This window comes from Hippoglossus hippoglossus, chromosome 21 (genome assembly GCF_009819705.1).
Source record: "Hippoglossus hippoglossus isolate fHipHip1 chromosome 21, fHipHip1.pri, whole genome shotgun sequence".
NCBI lineage: Eukaryota > Metazoa > Chordata > Actinopteri > Pleuronectiformes > Pleuronectidae > Hippoglossus > Hippoglossus hippoglossus.
The window spans coordinates 20738143-20744038 of record NC_047171.1 but is presented as its reverse complement, the minus strand read 5'-3'; positions in this window follow the sequence as shown (position 1 = coordinate 20744038).

Below are 5896 nucleotides of genomic sequence, written 5' to 3'. Positions count from 1 at the left end.
TGCAGGTATGACTAATCAATCACCAATGTCACCTCTCAAAAAGGCTATACCAGTAGATCACAGATTAGCTCATCTGGCAGGTAGAAATCCTTATTCTTTTAACAAAAAGATTTTTAACTACGTTAACCCTTTTTGTTTAAAACTTTAACCTTTTTCACAGGACTTTGTTCTTATAGCTTAAACATTTTAACTCTTTGTAAGACTATAAATGAATTCCATTTGTTTTTATGTCCCTATGACTGCTTTTATTGCCTTTTGAATTTATATCAATAATCAGCTTCCTAATAAAATCAATCTATCACATTGACAGATTGGGGAGAGTACCAGGGGAATTTCCTTCATCATGTTATTTTAAAGGTTGTTCAAGATTATCCGAGGTCACAGTTTTTCTAGATGAGCAATATTTGGCTCAGTTTTAAGAGTAGGTGAAGCTGAATACAGCCAATGCAATTTCTCAACTGTAGCCCATTTGAAAGATTCTTCAATAATTATACCCCAGACTGACTGAACCAAGTTCAATTTCAAGTTGTGATTTCAACACTTAAAGGCATTGCTGTTTTTCACCTGATCAGATTCGTAGGAAGTTGGTGAAAATGTTCCTAGGTCCATCCCACAATTGTGTTGGTTCTTCCATGGCCCATGTTCCATCCTTCTAGCAAGTATTGCTGAGTGATTTTGATCGGGGAAATCACTTCATCTTTTTCCTACTCTGTGTCCCTGTGCAGACATTAAAGGGGACATAGCATGCAAATTCCACTTTGTTAGTGCTTCTACAGGTTAATGTGGGTATCTGGCATGTCTACCAACCCCAAAACTCTGGGAAAAAAACACTTGCGCATTTTGTTATGGTTCCTCTAAGTCAGAAACGTCATGCTTGAGTGACTCGATTGAGCTTCCTGGGTTTTGTGTCGTAACAAGGTACTGGAAGTCTCCCTACATGGCCTTGGCCCACCTCCCCCCACACTCGTTACGCCGGGTTTACACCGGAGGCAGCGAGGCTGCGAGGCAGCGCAGCGCCGTTCCCAAGCACGCAGCCGCCGCTGTTCACACGGGACGAGCATTTCTCCGCTGGTCAGCCCGCGATTCACTCACATGTGGCATTTGTCTGCATCGTTGGGACTGGGAGGCTGCAGCAGCTGCTCGGGCGCGACCGCTCGCTCTCCCATGCGTGAGCTGGAATTTGTGTCAGCGCCACACAGCCAGCAGTGTGGAAGACTTCCGCAGTGTTCAGCACTACTGTAACACTGGCACAAACAGAGCCCCCCCACTCGTTACGCAGGGTTTACACCGGACGCGGAAGCGCCGCAGCGAGGCAGCACAGCGCCGTTCTCAAGCGTGCAGCCGCCTGGCTGTTCACACGGGACGTGCATTTCTCCGCTGGTCAGCCCCATAGACTGTATATATAAGGTCAGCCCGCGATTCTGCTTTCTCCGCTTGTTGTTGTACCCGTTGAATGTCGGGGTTCGGGGGTAAATGATGGTCTTCATAGCCCCCCCCCACCTCTCTTTCTCTCCCTGTCTGTCTGCTTGTATGCTTGTAGTGGATGGGCAGAGGGGGACATTTAATTATGTGATTGGGAAAATTAAAGCTCCAGGACAACAGAAGGGGAATACAAAGTATGGGATGCATATTTGATAATTTATATCATATAAAATATGTAATTTATATCGTTTAAAATCATGGGGGGAGAGGGGGGAGGGGGAGCTGGCTCATTAGCATTTAAAGGAACAGGCACTCAAAACAGGTCACTCTGTGGAGGGCTGTTTTAGACAGGGTAAAAAGGGTGCTGTTTGAAATGATCCTTGTGGTATTTTGACCAAAGTATGTTACAGACATTTCATTAAGACCCCAAGGAACCATATCAACTTGTGGTAAAATGGGCATGCTATGTCCCCTTTAAGATATTGAGATGCTGGAAGCCTGTCTCGTGTTGATGTTAGCTGATTAGAAAATGGGTGTAGATTTCCCATACTTGCTGAGAGATGTCTTGTGTCCAGCAGCAACAGGAAAAAACTACTTTGGAAAACCACTTAAGCCCAACGGCCTCAAACCACAAATTTACCATCTGAGTTATAAAAGTATGCGTAAATGTGCACAAACAGAGGCATCATTGTCTCAGCTTTAAACAAAAACACTGAGCACAATTCCTAGTTTTGAATTCAGGGTTTAAGAGTTTAAAATTTCAACTATAACCACACATTCTCCTACAGGCTTTATTTGTAAGAAACGCGAAGCATAAGGAACCACAACCCTTCACTAACCGACTCTGTACATTTTCAACAAGCATTTCCTGTTCAGCCTTTCAGAGAAACATCTTATCTTTGTTATTTTATCACTTCAGAACCTCAGATATCCTCTGCAGGTTTCTCTGTGCAGTCAAGTTTAAAATATATACAACCAGTTTGGAAGCTGGCTGCTGAATTTAGATTCCCACAGCTACAATGTTATTAAGAGAACAAGTATTCAGGCTGATGACTGCAAACAATAAGAGAGTGATTATTTGTGAGGTAATGCCTTGGCTTTACCTCTGGAGCTGGTAATGAGAAACAGTTGTCTTGGCAGCTCCACATTGAGGAGAGAAGTATTGTTTTAAAAACTGCAAACTCAAAATAACTCGGGAGAAACCATTTTACTCACTGAACAATGAGGTCTGTGTTGTTTATGAGCGACTTATGCAATACATCTTTATGTTTTAGTAAAAGTACCCATGTTTTATGAAGGCCAATCATCCCTGATTACTCCTGCAATAACTGTAATTGTTTTTTTTGTTTTTTTTTGCACATCTTATATTCATATTTATTCATGTTCCTAACTTTACCTTTGCAAACAACTACTGCAATTTTGCATGCTAGTCTCTTTTTGTCATCTTTTGTATTAAGTCTTTTGTTCTTCGCTCTATTTGCAATGCCCTTTAAATGTTGTTGTAGCACAATACTTTCCCAATTTGGGATCAATAAAGTACATCTATCTACTCATCCGTCCATCCATTTGTCCATGCGTCCATCCATCCATTAGACACGATCACATGGACACCAATATTCTGATGTTAACCCGATGAAGACAACAGCCTGTAAACAAACTATAATGTCACTCAGAGGAGTTCATACCTCTGCCTCGGCCCAACAGTCTCTTTACATTCAATCATGCTGCACCAAGTTTCACACACTCATATACATCAGTGTGTAGTGGACACATGTGATAGACAGAATTCACCAAAGACTCTTGAAGTGGTTTACACTATTTGATTTGCACTACGTGGTTTGCACGACAACACACTCTGTAAGGAGCTGTGGGTTTACCATGGTAGGGGGTTAAAAGTGAATGTTTTGGTGACACCCTGAAGTTCTCTGTAGCCTAATCTTTCTTACAAATAAACAAACAAACAAATATAAGTGAAAAAATAACTTCCTTGGTGGCGAAAAGATGTTCTAAATACAAAAGGCTGAAGCTGCAAAGTCCCACATCGCACACTGTTAGTCCACTGTAATAACTTGGAATATGTAGGTGGATGATTGCATGATTGAGTTTTTGATGGAAAGGAGAATATTGCGCTCTTCAGTGGAACTCCCTTCAAATAAATAAGAAAAACTGTGTGTGTGTGTGTGTGTGTGTGTGTGTGTGTGTGTGTGTGTGTGTGTGTGAGGGTGTGCGTGTTTTGTGGGTGTGTGTCTCAATTTCCTTGTTCTCATGTGCAGCACACGCTGCTCACCCATTCTGTTCAGTGAGAGCTAGCACACAGACAGTCAGAGGAGAAGAACACAGACAGAGAGTGGCTGAATCCCTCCCAGCTTCCAGCACTTTATGAGGTAAGCAAATGTTTCATATAGTGTTGCAGAGTTATTTCTTTACTGTATCATTTTTTATTTAACGTCTGTATAGTGCCAAATCACGAGGTACCTGAGTAACAAAAAGCTTCGGTAATTTACAACTGTAAGACCTCAGTGGAAATGAAATTATGCTCAACATATTTTCGATCATTTAGAAGAGTGAGGATTAATGCCTCTGTTTTGCAGCTGAATCTGCTAGAAATATTTGCTTTATGATCAATGTGATGTTATTTTAAAGTGACACAACAGTTTAGTGATGATTGATGTATTGCTTGATGCCATAACAGCCCTGTGACTGTATGAGATGGGCTTGGTTATTTGGTTTATTGTGTAAACTCTAAGTAGTGTCTATGTGTATTTTTATATGAACAGTGGTTGAAATGGCGGCGTGTGATGTCAAACTGCTTGTTGTGACAATCCTTCTGAGAATGATCCAACTCCGCAGCCCGACTGAGCTCTTTAGCCCTTTTAAGATCGCTGATTCTCATTTACATCCCACAAACTTCACTCTCATGTGTATGTGTATAGAGATTGACAACTGCTGTTGATGTCTCAGAGGAAATGTGTTACGCATCAGTGTGCTGAGGTGAGCAACTTGCTGTATAAAAGATAAGATCCATTATCTCCTGTGCAGATAACATTTTTTAACGTCACTTTTTCCACCAGGAACTTCTATAACCTCATGCCTGTCCTTGGTAACTGACTAATTTCAAACTTGTTTTTCTGCAGTGGTGATCTGATAAGGGCTTTTCTTTTTTTGTTGACATTTTGCTGGTTAAAAATGAAATAACAATTTTAAGCGGGGGTTATCTGTGGGAAGATAGCAGAGCTGCCGACTGATCACTACGCAATGCTACGCCGATAGCCTCAACTCCGAGATATTCACTTTGGTAGCACAGGGATGAGCTGAATGAGCTCTGCTTTTTCAAAAATATATGGTTTCTTTTATAGTCTTTAGCTGTTGTATAGGTTATTTGTGTTTATTTAAATGCTTCTTTTTTGATTTGACACATTTCAGGATTCTGGATTTCAGGATTTAGTTTTTCCCTGCCATGTTAAATAATATCCATATGTTTGTCACAGGAGGGGTTCTCCTGCATTATGTCCACTCCCCAATCTGTGGGAAGTGAAGAGATCAGGGGCCTTTGCTACGATATCGAATCTGCCATTGTCTGATTTGGGTTAAGTGAAGCAGGATAACGAAAAGATATCCTGGGTGTATTGAAGTTGCTTCGTTTTACCAACCCCTGAACTTAAATGCCATAGAAGCCAAATATTAACACTGCGGATCATCTCTATTGAAAAAACAAGACATTCCACAGGAGCTGAATGATCTGTTTTGTCCTTTTCAATGCTCCAGACAGAATTTAACGCAAAATGTTCCATAGCGAGAGTGGAAAGAGACAGGAAATCGAAAAGAGATGGGAAATCCTGGTTAGCTGTGAGTTGAAGCAGCGACCTGCTGCTCAGGGCTTGTGCATCCGGTGTGCATTCTAACCATCAGGTCTCCTGTTATCTGCCAAGGTCTAATTTGAAGTAATGACAGAAAAAAAGAGGCAAAAGCAGACATGAAAATACTATGTAAATGGTCATACAAAAGGGCAGCATGAGGCCATTTCTTGCATAATTTGATTCTAGTATTCTCTGTGTAGCAGCTTCTGAAACTTATTGTGAAACTGATTTTATCATTCTGTGGGGCTGGTAGCTTCAGGAAGCAAAGATGGCCGCATAGGTTCCTGCAGACAGCGCATAACTCTGATTATTAAGTCACCTATGTATCTGCAGTATGAAACATGTTAATTATCAAACACAATGCAAAACTTTAACTTTTGATTTACTCTTTTAGACAATGGATGCATCCCGACTTCTCGTCCTCATCTTTGTGGTGATGTCAACATTCAATTGTTCAGGTAATATTTTCATTATGCTGATGATGATGAACTGGCATTATGTATGTATATGACCCACATTATCACTGTTTAAACACCTATTGCTCTTGGTTTTTATGAAGTCTTTTTGGATTATTCATTTCCATCATTATCAGTAAATCTATCATCTTTTTCTTCCGG